The sequence below is a fragment of the Pomacea canaliculata genome, linkage group LG6, assembly GCF_003073045.1.
Source record: "Pomacea canaliculata isolate SZHN2017 linkage group LG6, ASM307304v1, whole genome shotgun sequence".
In the NCBI taxonomy this organism is placed as follows: domain Eukaryota; kingdom Metazoa; phylum Mollusca; class Gastropoda; order Architaenioglossa; family Ampullariidae; genus Pomacea; species Pomacea canaliculata.
This window is the reverse complement of record NC_037595.1, coordinates 12,653,393-12,669,317: the sequence shown is the minus strand read 5'-3', so window position 1 is coordinate 12,669,317 and position 15,925 is coordinate 12,653,393. Positions and strand designations below refer to the sequence as shown.

Here is a 15,925-nt window from a genome sequence, read left to right as displayed (position 1 = left end):
AAAGAACACATCGGTGGAAAAAGTGGACAATGCTACAATCACTAAGATAAAAATATAGAAACTTTATATGATAAGTACTTCAAACGAAAAAAAAAGCGTGAACGAATACGAAAAGGATGTATTGAAACATATAAGAGTATACTTCTTTATTATATTAATAATATTTTAATATTTCCTCTTCGAAATAATTCTTTAAGCTCCTTCTCTATTGTTAAGCTGCTATAAACATTAATGAATAAACAACTCCTTTAAAGGTGTCGGTACACATTACTGTCCACTAATCACATATTTTTGAAGGATACTCTTCTTTTTTGTCATGAAGATTCCCAGGTGTGCTGGTACATTCGCTTGGTGAGAACAATGGAAACTTAATGATGTAGTTCATGAGTCATGTGGTAACCATAAGGACAACTCCATGTCAACAGCGACATAAAAATGTGCAGCAGTCGCTCCGCCTTTCCTTATTTTCCTTTGAATCTTTTTTCTGGAGCTTTTTTTTTTTTTACGACTTAACTTCAAGCCAAAGTGAATTCATTTTGGCGGGGAACAAAAATCTTTTCAATACAGTCACAAAGTTCGTTCGCACGACTAGCTTCTCTAAGGGAGAGAAAAAAAAAAGAGATGAAAACGTAGGCTATATTTCTGATGTTAGAGAAACCTACCCTAAAGGAGTTTATCTTTCTTTTAGTTGAAGCTCGCCCGTTAAGTATGATATAAACCACTTTGGCCTTAAGCCCGTTTTCATTCTCATCAGGGGCTATAACTCTGCCGTTTAATCGGTCATAACATGTCGGCGGGCGCCGGGCCCATGAAAAGGAAGTACAACACCCAGCTTTAGGACTCCGCTTTATCTCTCTTTTCTCTCTCTCTCTGTCCTGCCGCTAGATCAAATGCATATTTTTTTTTTATAATTATTTGTCCTCTTTCTCTGTGTACGTTGTACATTCTCCAGTACTGAGTTCGTTTCATATCACTTTATCATTTATTGTTTATTTATTTTTATTGTGGTCTAGTAGATTGGTGTTACTTAAGTGAAGAAACAACCATTGGTTGTCATGTGTTGTTGCTGATGCTCTGCTTGAATAGTAGTAAAGGAGAAACGAATGCATAGAAAGATATCTAAGTGTATTACAATTTTCAGTTTATGTGTGCGCGTGAGAGTATGAAAGAGAGGAAGAGAGGAACAAAAACTAAAAACAGGTTCAAATAAAGAGAGAAAGAAAAGAGACAAGCTAGAGAGAAAGACCTCAGGCGAACAAGGCAAGACTACTTCAAACTTTTCTTTTTCGTTACCAGCCATTTTTTTTCGTTCTGTCAAGTGTGTGCTATCATACTTTTGAGAACGAGAAAGTTTATTGGTTCCCACAACCTTTTTAATGCCTTTTTTCTATTTTTGTTTCCAGTATTTGGAAATCCTGAAGTTTCCACCTCTCGCTTCTTTTAAAGCTGTGTTCCCCCTGAAAGCATGCATAATTGTTAATCGGTGTCCCCAAAATGGCGCCCATACATCACAGCGGTGCTGCTACCCACGAAATATGATAGTCCGATCCAACCACGCGCTCCCAGCGCCTGTCTGCATAAAGCAGGCGTCAGGCCCCCTCGTTATTGTTGCCACTGCACCGGCCAGGAATCGGGTGTCACACCCGGCACAATGACGGCGGGCCACTCGTGCCAAGTCACCTACCGCCATCGATGACACCATTTGAAACGTATACTCCAACCTGTGCCCCTATCAGCACCTACTTAAACCCTCTAAACACTTTATTGTACGGGGTTTTTTGGATACCGAAGAACTGCGACCCGTTTAGTAGGCAGAAATATGTCGGGAGATTCTTCTTCTGTAGCAGGTTAATACTGTTATTTTCTTTCTTTTTTTTTTTAATTTATCTTACTTTTCTTGTTGGAGCAGCTCGCTTAAAACCCAGTTCACGCACCCGAGCAATCTACCCGGTAATTCGGTCCACCCGTTTGCACTTCTATCTGAACGTCAGGCGAAGGTATATGGGTTTTAATGGTCGTTTTAAAGGGGAATGGTTTTCGGATTTAATTAAATTTTTAGAAGTCTTTTGTGTTTTACCCGGGGACTGTGTCGGAGACGCTGAGAGATTGTGTGAGGACCTTGGGTGTGAAGGACAGAATTCTTCTGGTTCTCTTTTTTGTCCCTCAAAAGTTGTAGGAAGCCCGTAGCCGAATTGTAAAGCATTAGCTGTATACTTAGTCGCCTTTACTAAAACCATAAGGTTATATTTTCTTATTTCTCTTTTTTTTTCCCCAGTGAATCATATTTTTTCATTCTGAAAGAATTCAGATCGCATGCGACGCAACGGGAATGTGTGTGATGTCTGGCAGTACCTCCAGGAAGGAATAAACTATGGATGTTGTTAGTCGTTTTGTCCTACAGGTCATTCCTGAAATGTACCTTCTGAAGGTGAAGGATTTTTCTGCAACCACTGCCTACTGCCACATGGACATCTTTATATCGGTGAGCTCTGCATCACGCATGGATAATTGTAATGCCTGCTTTACACACCTGTCACCTCTACAAGTCTCTCGTCTGCCAGTCATGCTGTACGGGTGTGAGACAAGGATCAATGTCGAAGAACAAAAGTGATGAGTTTGAGATGAAGTGCTTCAGGAGAATCCTCCGGATTTCCTACAGGAATCAAAAGACAAACGACTTTGCACGCAGCCTGGTCACCTGCCTGGTGGGTCCCCAGGAATCTCTGATCGCTACCATCAAGTAGCAGAAACTGATTCGGTCATGTCACCCGAAGACGGTCTTCTCAGGTTACGTTGAAGGCGGTTGACACCGTGGCGAACAATAAAAGCTAGGTGACTAACGGGAAGGAGTGGACCGGCTGTTCTCTGGGGGACCTTCTCATACGGGTGCAAGACCGGTCCTGCTGGCGTGTTCACCTCTGCTGCTCTCCATCAGATCCCCACACGACTAGTACTGCCGCCAGTTAGGGGATGAAACGAATTGTAACATCAGTTACACCGTGACATGTGTATCACACGTGGACATTTGTAACATCTACCCCGCACATAGATAATTGTAACGACTGCATATCACGCAGATCGAGTTAACGAAGCGGATTAATGAAGTTTTAAGGCTATCCTCGACAAGGACAAATGGTGACGAATATTTGGACCAACTATGGCAAAGATTTTATGTAATCCTTATGCAAAATATTTACTAAACATTGGTCGATGGTTAAGAAGTGTCTTCACTCATGTGAACCCGCTACTAGGGTAGAAAGGTCTTCGAGCCTTCAGGCGGTCTGCAGGACGCAATGGAAGGATGCAGGCTGCAAAAGGCGAGGGGGACGTGGGCTGGGGGGTGAAGGGAAGGAGTGTGTAAGTAGTCCCCAGAGGAGGCCAGGGGCACATCATGAAGATGAAATACTGCCCGCGCAAATATGAGAGGCAACCATTGAGGGGCAAAACGAGTGGGCAATAATAGCCTCCCTTCCCCCTACAGCCTGATCTTTATTGTGCCTGGTGCTTCTGCAGAATTGTCTGCCCAGCGGGCAGGGTGACTGTGGTACAGGCGGGTACTATGCACAGGCAGGGAGTGGAGTCCAGTGAGAATGGGTACTGTCACAGAACTGAATTGTTTATTGGCGAGTTTGGTTCCGATCCAGCACGTCTACAAGTGTAGACAATGCAGAAAATCCAGACAATGCCGTGCATAAACGGAAAATAAAGATGTCTTACTGGGAAAGTGTCGGAAAGAGAATTGTCTACAAACAAAAGAAAAGAAGAAGCATTTATAAAGCTGCATAGCAGATTAAGTTACATATTGAATTATAACTGCAGGCAGGATTTTTTGCACACTCTCTTTCTGCTTTTTTCTTCCTTTGTCATGACTGTTCGCAATTTTTTTGATGGAGGTAGTCTTCAGGACATCAGAATTGTATTCGTCTTTTTCCCTTAAGGGTCAATGGATGTTAGAGTATGTTTAAATAGAGTAAGTCAAGAAAACAAAAGCAGTTAAAAAATCTTCCAACATGCCAGGACATTTATGACTGAAAGTTCACAGGCTGAATGTATCTCAGTGTATGTATCTGAATGTATCTGGTGTGTAACTTATTCTGTTTTACAAGCTAAAATCTTCGAGATAACTTGATGAGCACTTCTTTTCGAAACTGCGCATAGCCACCCGCATACAAATATTAAGCAGACTGATTTCATCTCGACTCGTTGATGCCCACAGCGTTGACGAATACGATGCTAGTGCCGCTGGGTCTCAGGGTTGGGCATTACAGATGGCTATCTCCTCAAAAAGCATAAAAAGTGGCAACGACTACTGCCAAAGGTCATAATTCTAAGGTAAGTATACAATAAATATTTCTCTCTTTTCTTGGGAGTGGTCTGTCTGTCATTTTATGTGCCTGAGTAGGTTATGTTCACACCTTTATGTGTGTGTGTGAGGGAGAGGGGATGCGTGTGTGTGTAAGAGAGAGAGTGTACATGAGCTTGCGCATCCATGAGTATGTGAAGGAGCAACAAAAACGACGAAAGAAAAATGCAACTGTGCTTTCAGACTCAAGCTTTTGTTTTATGCATGTGGTCTGTTTTTAGACTTTTTGTTAACACTGATAATATTAACAAATTATGAAACAAAAATCTTTTGAATGTAGGAGGGCCGGAAGGTATGTTTGTCTCCACTGCAATATGTTAATATATATAATTTAATCCATGTTACATTATGTTGCGTTATGTTAAATTGTATTTAATTTATGCTGCGGACAAAATTTGTTGTGTGTAGTCACATGACATCACCCTCCTCCAAAATACTTTCTTGCACTGAACTTTACCCTAATCATTACCAAACAAAACAAAAAATAGTGCGCATGGTAGAGCTTTAACGGCAGCCACACGGCGAACACCATTTTCTTGTCACTTAGTACTTAAAGCTTCTGGAAACCCCAAAAATGTCCAGCATGGAGAAGGCGGTGCACATTTCCCATCAAGAAGAGATAACACTGTGGTGTTACACTCCGCCAGGGACCGTGGCCTCGCCTCCTCCTTTATCGCGCGCTAACTTTTCGGGCCATAAGGGTTCAGGGGAACTAATTGCCCCCAGCACCGGCTGCAACTGCTGATGTATGGCTTATTATAGAGATAAAGCGCCGCTGTGATCGCCGGCGTAGAGGGAAGATTTATTTCCAATTTTTATCGGATATTGTGCACGGCGGGGTCTGACAAGACTGTGGCATCAGCGATCTGCTGGGGCGGCCACAACTTCTCAGGAAATCGAAGATACGTCCATCGCGAGCTGACCTTCCACTGCCTCCTCTTGCTGCCACTTGATGGGTCGATACCCGGGCCCCGCGCCGCGCATGATGGGGGTGGACTGATGGAGGGAGGGAGTGAAGTGGAGAGGTGTTGCGCGGGCGAGGTGCGAGCTGACAGTGTGTGTGAGAGAGAGGGAGAGAACAAAAAATGGAAAAAATATCTTAGTATGTGAGTGTGTGAATGACTGAACGAATAAGAGAGACTATCCGTGCAAGCAAGTCTACTTTTGTCTCCCCAAGCTCTAGTCTGTATATGAGAGAGAGAGAGTGAAAGAGAGAATGAATGTGGAAAACATTTCTTTTCTCTCTTACTGTATATCTAGTCGGGGGAATGTGAGAATGGAGTGTAAATTGTTGTAAGTTGTACATAAGTAATAGGTGTGTGTTGGATGTCACTCTATGTTACTCTGGAATCGGACTCTCCATCACTGCGCTAAGCTGTTGCCTCCCTGGTCGGACTTAGTCCACTCTAAGCTCTCTTTCGTGTTTACATGTTATATTCTGTGATGTACATCCCCAATGCGCCGGCAACCAATGTCTTTAAAATGCTAAAACTCTGCCATTTGCATGCGACGATTTCCTGTGGGCAAACAATTTGCATGACGATTCTAAGAGTAGTCATTAAGCTGAGGAATAAACCTTGTTGTGTCGTGAGCCGAAAAGATGCCTATCAAATAATAATAATAACAAGAAGAAGAAGACTAAGAAGAAGAACTTTCTTTTTAAAATATTAACTGTGGATGCCGGTGAGGAAATGCACTTTCAAAATGCCAGTTTCGTGATCGAGCATAGTGTGACAAAAGAAGACTTTTCAAGCTATTTCGTGAGAATACATAATCGAGAGAGGGAGAGAGAGAGGGGAGGGAGAGAGAGAGCAAGAAAAAGAGAATAACAAGAGAGTAGTGGTGGCATGAACTTAGCATTTAATGAATCCTTTACCCGTCTGATGTTGAGAAAACTTTCATAGTTTTAAAAAGTCTGTCATCGTTTAATGTCTTTTCTGGGAACTCTTATCCATCAACCGCCTCATGCACAATTTCTGCATACTTTTGTGAATCACGCAACCTTCTAGGTAATGAAGGAATGTAATGGTAATTTTCTGGGATTTTCTAGGAGTTTAAGTATGGTATGGTACAAAAATAAACAACACCAAAAAACTGACATTCTTAACACCAGAGTTACTAATGGCTATGTAGGACTACAACACAGACCAATAATATTAGCAGTACGAACAATTAGAAGAATGTAGACAGTGTGTATAGATGTATTTTATTGGTGTGTGAGCATGTACACACACGCGTACGTTTATGACGAAGAGAAATTGCTTCCTTGAAAATAATTCGGTTCTGGAGAATAACATTTAGTTAAGAAGAGCTGTAAAGGGGAATAATCTCATGAAAACAATTCAAGGCACTGTGGAAGATGTGAGATGGAAGAACAGAGAGACAAACAGACACTCCGACAGAAATGGAAGGAAACAAAAGAAGAATCACACAAATCAACACAGACAGACAGACCTAAATACAACCAACAGACAAGACAACCCTAACGACAGAGAGACACACTAAAGACAAAATATGGAGACAGGCCTAACAATAAACAAATACAGACAATAAAAGGCAACAACAGACGGAAGATTTTAGGAGAGAGTAAGTGCTGAAGTGAAGACAAAGGAAAGCTTGGGGCTAAGCTCAGGATGTCCAGAAGCCTGGTTGTACCAAGCGGTTGGTGGCTGGCGGCCATCGCCTGACGCCTGAGAACTGCCGCAACTCGTGTTAACACTGGCTGATCCCTCGGCCGTGCAAAAAGCCTTGCAGGCCACCCTGGTGCTATCAGCACTTATCTCCATTACCTGAGCTGAGGACATCGTCCCCCTGGTCTGATTAACTCTGTGCATTGGCGTTCACGGCGAGGACCGCAGCTCTCGTCTCAATCCTCCCTCCCTGTGCCCACAGCTTCAAACTAATTTTTAACAATTTATGCTCGGACATAAATTTTATTGGTCATTTAAATGAACAGGGAATATTAAAAATGATCACAATATCCAGCAGGCATGGAATAATTTAGCTTTTAATTTAATTCTCTGAATGCATTTCAGTGCAGTTTTTTGTTTTTTTCTTACCGATGGGTATTTTGCAACGGCCGTTGTTCGAGTATTTTGCTTATCGCTTGATAACATTGCTTAATGAATTATGGATAATGAATAATGATTATAAAATGATTTTTATTGGGTTTTTTTTTTTTTTTGTTGCGCTGACGACGAATTTGAATGTCTATTCAAAAATAAAAAGAGAAAAATCTTTATTGATTTCACAGGCTAAATGGGATGTATTTTTATTATCAAATGATTAGTTTCACTTACTCTAAAATGCTGATTCCCAAAATGTGAGTGAAAAACTGTGCAGTTCGTGAGGTTCTCCCCTTGGATTTTGTTCTTACAAATAGGCACATATTGCACCTAATATCATATGCAAGCTCTCACCGGGCTGCGGACTTCAGTGAGTCATTTAGGAGTGTTTTCTTCTCTTTAAAAAAAATAAAAATTTACAGGGCTTTGGGGGTTTTTTGCTACAAACTAATGACAGCCCTATGCTTTGTTCACTTGTCGGCAACTTTCAGTTTAATTTCATATGGGACAGGTTAGTCTTTAAAGGCATAAAATAAATGCCTGTTTGGAAATGTTGTGGCTTATGGGCTTCGTACCATCCGACACCAGCACAGTGTCCTGTCACAGCCTTTGTCCGCTTGGCATGGACGTCTACAAGGAAGAAGAACAAAAGAAATGGTCTGTTGGCGTGTCGGCTGCCTTCGTGATCGAAGCTAATCGATAGCTATTCGCGAGATGGTGCATACGTGATGGGCTCGCCATTATGCACGGCCCACCTTTTTTGGAGGCGAGTGCGTTTTCGTTACGCTGAAAGTGTGGACGACCGGTGGAACTGTCTGATTGCATCAGGCAAATGTAATGAGATTAGTGACAGGCACGCTTCCCCTTACCATTCGAAATTTTTTGTTAAATGTACACATAAATACATAAGCTTCAATGAACAAACAAAAAAACATTGCAAGAAAAGGAAAACAATACAAAACAATCATTAAATTGGTAAAATGTAAACTAATTAACAATGAACTAAAGCAACGAACAAATCTACCAAATGCGAAGAAAACGCACAAACACATTGTTCACAACGAATAAATCAAAAAAGTACAAACATAAATAAATACGAACGCCGAAATAGCATGATAAAAGACAAGTTGTTCAAAAATGTTGAGCGTACAAAAGACTACTGAAGAAATATTTCAAATTACAAAACTAAAATGTTCCACAGAATAAAATAATTATTAATTAAAAGTGATAATGTCCTGATACAGATTAGTGAAGAATTGACATTTTAAAAATCAAATAAAAATTCACCAGTTCCAAAGTAAATATTTTCATCAGGGAATCAAGCCTTGCATTCCCTCACCATCGGCTAATCTTTGTATTCAAAAAAGAAGAAAATTTTCGTGTTTAAAAACTGACAATAAGAATCGTTGGCAAATGTTTCAGACAAACTTTCTCTGTACAGGTAAACGCAGGACTCAAACAGTAATATCCAAACACATGCCAACCAGATGTAGCCAAGCATGTAGCAGTGCTGCCATACAGTCAACCCGCTCCAACGACTGATGGTGCGATCACCACGGCCGTCGTATTGAAAACGCTTCTGATGCTCGTTGCAGACGTCCTCCCGCAAGACGCCGCGTCACGGACATGACACACTAAATCTAGGTAAACGTATTCAAGGCAGACTCTTCCTGACCCCATGCACACGGGGCACCGAGCTGGTGTCTGTCGGTCACGCTCGGCGCTCTGCTGCGATCATCTCTCTCACAACGCAGGATGTGCTGCAGGCGTCGGACCATGCATTTCACACGTGACTTTTAAACATAACTGAACAAGGACAACAAAATGCGATCTACAGACGTTACTGCAGCAGCAGTAACAGCTTGATCAAGTCCCTTCATACTTGAACAAGACTACCTGCTTTGAAGACTGATTGTAAAATAGCAAAGTTTTTACGAACAAATTAATCCTCCATTAATAATTATAATTATTATTTATTGTTTAATAAAAAATCCTTTTTGTTATAGACATTTTACCATTCTTGTAGAGAGATATTAAGAAGAGCATCTGTTGTCAGTAATAAGTATGTCAAGGAATGAGAAAGCCGTTAGTAACACCAACACCATAACCTACTTTTGAAAACAGCAGTCACAAGTGTTGACTAGGTCTTCAGTTAAAACCTCGCTTAAAAGTTGTGTAGTTCATAAACCATGCATCACATACCGACACAACAACTATCTCACGCTAACATGCGAACAGTAAAATCGTTGAGTCGTTGTGACATGTGTGACATGCTGTGATGTTAGCTGAGGGGCGAATGGTAGCTGATTAACAACGATGTACTGCCTCTATTAATCCATACCCTTAAACAGTGAATGTTTTATGTATGTGCGTGCGTGTGTAAATTTGTGTGTATGATATTCACACGCGCACATGTGTATGTGTGTATGCGTACGTGTCTGAGTATGTGTTTGTATGAATGCTATGTACCAGTCCACAAGCACGCAAACATAACATAATTCAGTGAATAGTTCTTCGTCCATTACCTTTACCCTACAACCCTAGAAAATTCACCGGCAGAGTCCAGGCCTGGCAATAATAGCCCAAACATTACAAATGGTTAAAAATTAACTCTAACACAAACCGCACGCAAGCGCGAACACACACACAAACAAAAAGTTTTGTGCACAGACGTCCATTATGCAAATCACAAAAGTTCACGAGCCACAACTCAGGCAGGCATAATCCAAAATATTCATGTTATAAAAGTAAACAGTCTTCAAAATGTGGAATAACTGGATAATTTACTCAATGTTTGTGAAAAGTAAAAACTAAGTAAATAACAAAAGCCAAAATCAAACAATCAAAAATCAAACAGACATAACTAAACACAAAAGAAGTTTAGATATATTAAAAGCAGCATGAAGACCCTCTCTTACCACAAAAGTAAAAATAATGGTATAAAAATGTTTTCACGCATGTAGGTGCATGTCCCGCTTATCTGTCTGTCCACTAATCCATGTAAGGACATAAAGTCCATTCACACACCCTTGGATCTCAAGATATAAGTCAATAACAATAATAAAAATAATAATAATAAAATAATAATAAAAGAGGACAGAAACAAGGTTTGGAAAACCAAAGAGAATAAAACAGCACCTCGGCAATGTTTTATTTTTTTCAGGTGCTGGATACTGTGGCAAGAGTGGCAGACGTACTGCAGCATGAGGAGCACCGGCAGCAGCTGCAGCAGCCGCGATGGTGGCAGCAAATGTAACCGCCATGTTGTTACACGCTTATTTTCCTAATCATGGGCTCAGCCCGTATTCACACTTTCTGGACTCGGGAGACGGCGAGGGTTTGCGCAGCTCGGCTAAAACATTTTAGTTGCTCATTTTCACTCGGGGTTGTGTGCCGGTGCCGGGCACGCTAGTCATGGCCGCGTGCGTCGCCTTGGTGCTGCATGTGCGTGCGAGCATGCGCAGATGGCAGCGCGTGAAAAGGCGGTGTGGGCCCCGCCCCTCGCCTGCTTGACTGACAGGCACGACTTGCTGAAGGGTAATGGGGCGTAGTAGTAGACCACGTCCTCCGGTCGTCTTCACGTTCGTGCATGATGTAAGAGAGGCTGTTGTGTCTGTTGTTGTTATTGTTGGTGATGCTGCGGCTGTGGCTGTCACTTCAACATGTTATATTTTCGCATCTTTCACAAAGATTGTCGAACACGATGATGCTTATAACCAAACGGTTTTCCGTAGTTGAGAAGAGATTTGAGAGATTGATTGATTCGTTATTGTTATTGTCGAGCATCTGTCGAAGTAACTACACAACGTCTTTAAAAAGAAAAAAAATTGCAAGTTATACTCGACATATAAAACATGTAGCTATCACTCATTACATAAATACACATACACATGTCAAAATACTTCATTTAGAATACTCCACACACACAAGCCCCTACTCATACAGGATCACCCTAAAGTTCAAACACTATATATAACAATTATTACATCTTAAAAAACGTCCTCACGACCATTCGCCAGCAAAACAAACATAAGGTGGCTGGAACCAATCTTACCATACTTTACAATACATCCTTCCCCCAATTATACAGCTTCACTAAACAACTCAATATTTCAACCAGCCAAACAAATAGCAACAATCCGAGATAGAAAGAGAAAGGATTTAAAAAAAGTGTATATGTATGTGAGTGTGTTTGTGTGTGGCATGTGTGCTTTCTTATCTATCCCTGTGTGCGCATAGGGACGAAAGTGTGGTATGTTGTTCACAAGCTGACCTGAGTCTGGAATATTTTTCACATAGCCAGGATTGGGGAGAGATGGAATGAGAGAGACCCCGAGGGAGTACTGAGCTATGCGTGGAACTGTGTACTGATATGTGAGAGATGGAGAGAGGGTGTAAAATGTTTGTGTTTGCTTACTTACTTTAAAAATGTTTTTTAATAATCCTCAAAAGACACGCTTACACTGTCACTTTTCATCATCTATCTCATGCACAAAGACACAGATGGCACCCCTTCTCCAGCCACCCTCCCTCCCACCGTCGGCAAGGATGCCAAACCAACAGAAAAGCGCGGTATTTGGAACCATTAAACGATGATTTATCACTAAGCGATTGTTTTTAAAACTGTCGTCTGCAGCATCAGACGTCGCCTGAACGGTGTCGGCCAGATTTGCGGCCTCCCAGCAGACAGAGTGAAGGGCTGATGAGCAATGGCAGGCGCTCTGTCTGACTTTGGGCCACTCTGCGACACAATCTCGCAGGAACGCGGACAGTCTCACTGGATATGGAGGACATGACCGGGCCAAATTGGCAGCCGCTCGGCGCTAAACACTTCAATTGCTTTCCACTGGGGGGGACCAAGCGGTCACGTTGCTCTGGCCTGACAGCTCACACCGTCAGGAGATCACCTGCAGCTCTTCCACGGACTTCTCAATCCTCGTTTTTGAGCAAAGGGAAACGCTGGCAAGGAGTTGATGGAGACGACGTCGTGGACGTGGGACGGGTGGGTGGTGGGGGGAGAGGATGGGTGAGGAACCCGTGGTGACTGTGCTGGGAGGATTGTAGACTGGGTGGCCGGGCCACAGCGCCCCTTAGTCGCCAGAGCTTTACGTTTGTTTTCTGCAAGGGAATTCTGTCATTTGAAATTTCATTATCTGCTGCGTAAAGGTGCTTGGGGAGTTCCTTCCCTTGGCGGCGCAAAGAAAAAGAGAGTTCAAGAGTTCTCCCCCTTTCCAAGGCTTACGAACAGCGTAAGCACTTCTTGTAGAACACATGTAACAGTGACGTTTTATGCGCATTTGAGACAGGTGCTAACAATGAACAAACAAATAAATATAATATAATGAACGCACAAAATATATATTGATCACGAATAAGCTCAAATTAAATTCGATTAATAATATCCTTACAATTTCACAGACCCCGTGCTTTTATCAACGTTGCCTTTCCCACCAACAGATGTAGTTGCTGACATCAAAACTTTGTGTCTATCTACCCGTGGGTGGTTGAGCTTGTCAACGTAAGGGTGTGTGGGGTACTGTAAGGTAACTTAGAGCGTGCGTGTGCTTTTAATGATTTTTCCCCAATTTTTCCTCTTGTTCTTCCTACCCGTTGGAGAATCGTGAATGGGAGCATGTGATGATAATGATGACGATGACGATGATGATGATAAAAGCTACAACCTAAAACTATCTAAATCTTAGCTCTTTGAAGCAGCATAAGAACAATTCGTTCACATGTTCTGTCGGATTCGGATATGCCTGATGCCCCATGTTCTGTCGGACATGTCTGATGTCCCATGTTCTGTCGGACATGTCTGATGTCCCATGTTCTGTCGGACATGTCTGATGTCCCATGTTCTGGCGCCTGGCAGGTCTTACATGTTGTTCGTTCATTCGGGAAAGAAAAGGGATTACGGTGATTTAACTGAACGACCAAAACAGTTCTCCCTGTCTGCGTAGGGCTCCTTGTCAGATCCATTCCGAGAACCTTCTAAAATACCTCGAAACACTCCAATACAACTCTGTAGTCGAGGGCTGTTCTGACAAGTCTAGGACTGTTTGATCCTGTCTGGAAGTGTTCTCACAGTCTAGGGGGATGAAGTGGCCACAACTGACATGATGGCAACTTCCACGCAGCTCTGAAGACGAACAGCTCGCACAGTAGCCTCCCAGGGACTTAGAGTATGTCGAGGAATATTCTTTATCTTTAACTCGACTTTAGCGAGAGCTTCTCGAGGCTCAGCTGAGACATGCACGGGAAGGGAAGGAGACTGGTTGGGAGACAAGGAGACAGGACCGGAGACAGTAAGACGCCAGGCGAGTAGTAGTGAACACTAGAAGCTCAGCACAGTCACGAAATCGAGGCTCCCTGCTCTCTCGCTCATTTCCAGGGCTGAATCCATAGCTGCTTGGCTCTGAGTTAGTGGTGATGTGTTATTCTGAATAACCTGATGTGTTATTCTCAAGGTGTGCGAGGTTTGAAGAACACTACACTACACACAGACATACACGAACACATTGACCAGGACATACGCAGTGTGTGTGAGAGAGAGAGAGAAGTAATGTAATAAGGAAAAATATGCAGAAAATACGCGGGAAGGAAGAGAGATGAGGGGAGTCGAAATAAGTAGAGTTGCCAATGTTATGATCTCATAATAGAAAGAACAAATGCAAACAGATTAGCATCATGATGAAGATGTCTTTGAATGCTTTACCTGCTGAGACATTAGTTATCGAACAAGTGATCGACAGAAACTGAGTGCGCCTTGAGAGTGTTCGTTTATTACAGGTAACTCTAAAGAATAAGATTTAGCTCACCTTCTGAAATCCCAAGGCTTCAGTGATGTCCCTTTATCACGTTACGTACTTCCGGTGCAGATGTCCTCCATCCGACCTCACGATCCCACAAGGCATCACAGAAGAGTAAAACCTGGAAATGAGGATATAAAATAAGAAGAGGTATAAAATGTAAACTAGCTGTGTACATGATGGTGTGCTGTACAACAAGGATTCACGTAAGTGAAGTAATCTGTGTTGTGTTTTGGAAGAAGAAAATCTGAAATAATGGTCTTACAAAAAAAAAAAAGGACAAAAGTACATGAAAATAATAAATTTAATAAAGGCATGGAAGTGTCCGTACGTTTACATTTAATATAACGTCTTTGAAAGCTTCAGCTGAAGGTCCAGTGGACCACAATAGTCCATGTTATGAATGACAGAAACATCGTCCCCATTCTTCACATGCATGCAAACGCAATCAATTATTTCGTTCAAATTAGCGGTAAGAAAGACGAGACTCCCATATTCATCCACAGGAGTCACGCGAATGCACGGTGGGCACCGCCTGAAGATATGCAAATTCGCTCCTGAAAATTACATTAGTGAAGAAACCGCGGGGTTCAGACCAGAGTGACCTTTCAACTTCACACGTGAAGCGAAGTGTGGACCGGGTAGGTGGGATTCTCTTCTTCGGGTATTTTTTTCGGGGGTGGAAGGGCGTGAGGAGAGTAACAATGCGACGTCTCCAACCGATGTACAGTCTTGTCTGCGACTACATCACGTGTTGTGTGACGTCATTACACGCGCAATAGCCGCTAGTATATCGTGCACACAAAATAATCACGCACCTACGCACGAGCGCACCCTCTCTCTCTCTCTCATGTATATATCAACATATATCTCTCAAATATATATATCAACACATATACACACATCTATCTAAACACAACCACGTACATTTATTTATCCCTAAATACACTCGCTTGTGCTCGTTCATGAACCCAGAAGTTTACACACAATCGACACGTGTATAAAAAGCATAATTTGCACGCACATGCGAAAAACACAATGGACAAAAGACTACAATACGCGTTATCGTGCATAGGCAATAAAAGTACACTTGTATACATGCATATATGTAGAAAGAAAATATTTGCATGTAATTACAAGATGGAGAGAAAGGGAATAAAGGAAGGAACACAGTAGAAACAGTAGCAGAGATAGTGGGGAAAAGATAGATAGATAAGCTGATATAGGGAGAACAAATATGCAGAAATATAAGAAAATAGAAAAAAATGGAAATAGTGAAGTAAGAGTTGTCATTCGAAAATATATTTCTGTTTGTATACAAGACCAATCAAAAAAAGGTAAGTGCAGAAAAAAGAAAGTCTAGCAGGAAGTAGACAACGTGGACAAAAGGACAAGCCAGCACTCAGGACATTCGTCTCAAACGACAATTTCTCAGAACATCAACACGTGCCCACGTGACCCTTGAGCATCGTGACTTTGTCAGCATCACAGGAACGGGCAGACGATCAGGATGGAGTGTGTGTGTAGGGAGGAATCGTTGGGGACGACCCTAGAGCGGGCAACCACTCGCTGACCAGTTCTCTCTCGCAGCTAAAAAATTCATATATTCAAACACGAGTCACCGAGACCGCAAGGAGACGGCACCAGGGGACAGGCGGTGATCGGATAAAAAATCAGGGACTTGACCT

General features: G+C 42.2%; 1 long non-coding RNA gene across 4 annotated transcripts in view; it reads right to left on the bottom strand.

Moving 5' to 3' along the window:
* The window catches only part of LOC112567055, a 129,839-nt gene that overhangs the window by 28,650 nt on the left and 85,264 nt on the right, over positions 1-15,925 (bottom strand). For all 4 annotated transcript variants that reach the window (XR_003099728.1, XR_003099730.1, XR_003099729.1 and 1 more), the window contains exon 3: positions 14,247-14,358. This is a non-coding gene — a long non-coding RNA (uncharacterized LOC112567055). The remainder of the gene's footprint in view (positions 1-14,246; positions 14,359-15,925) is intronic.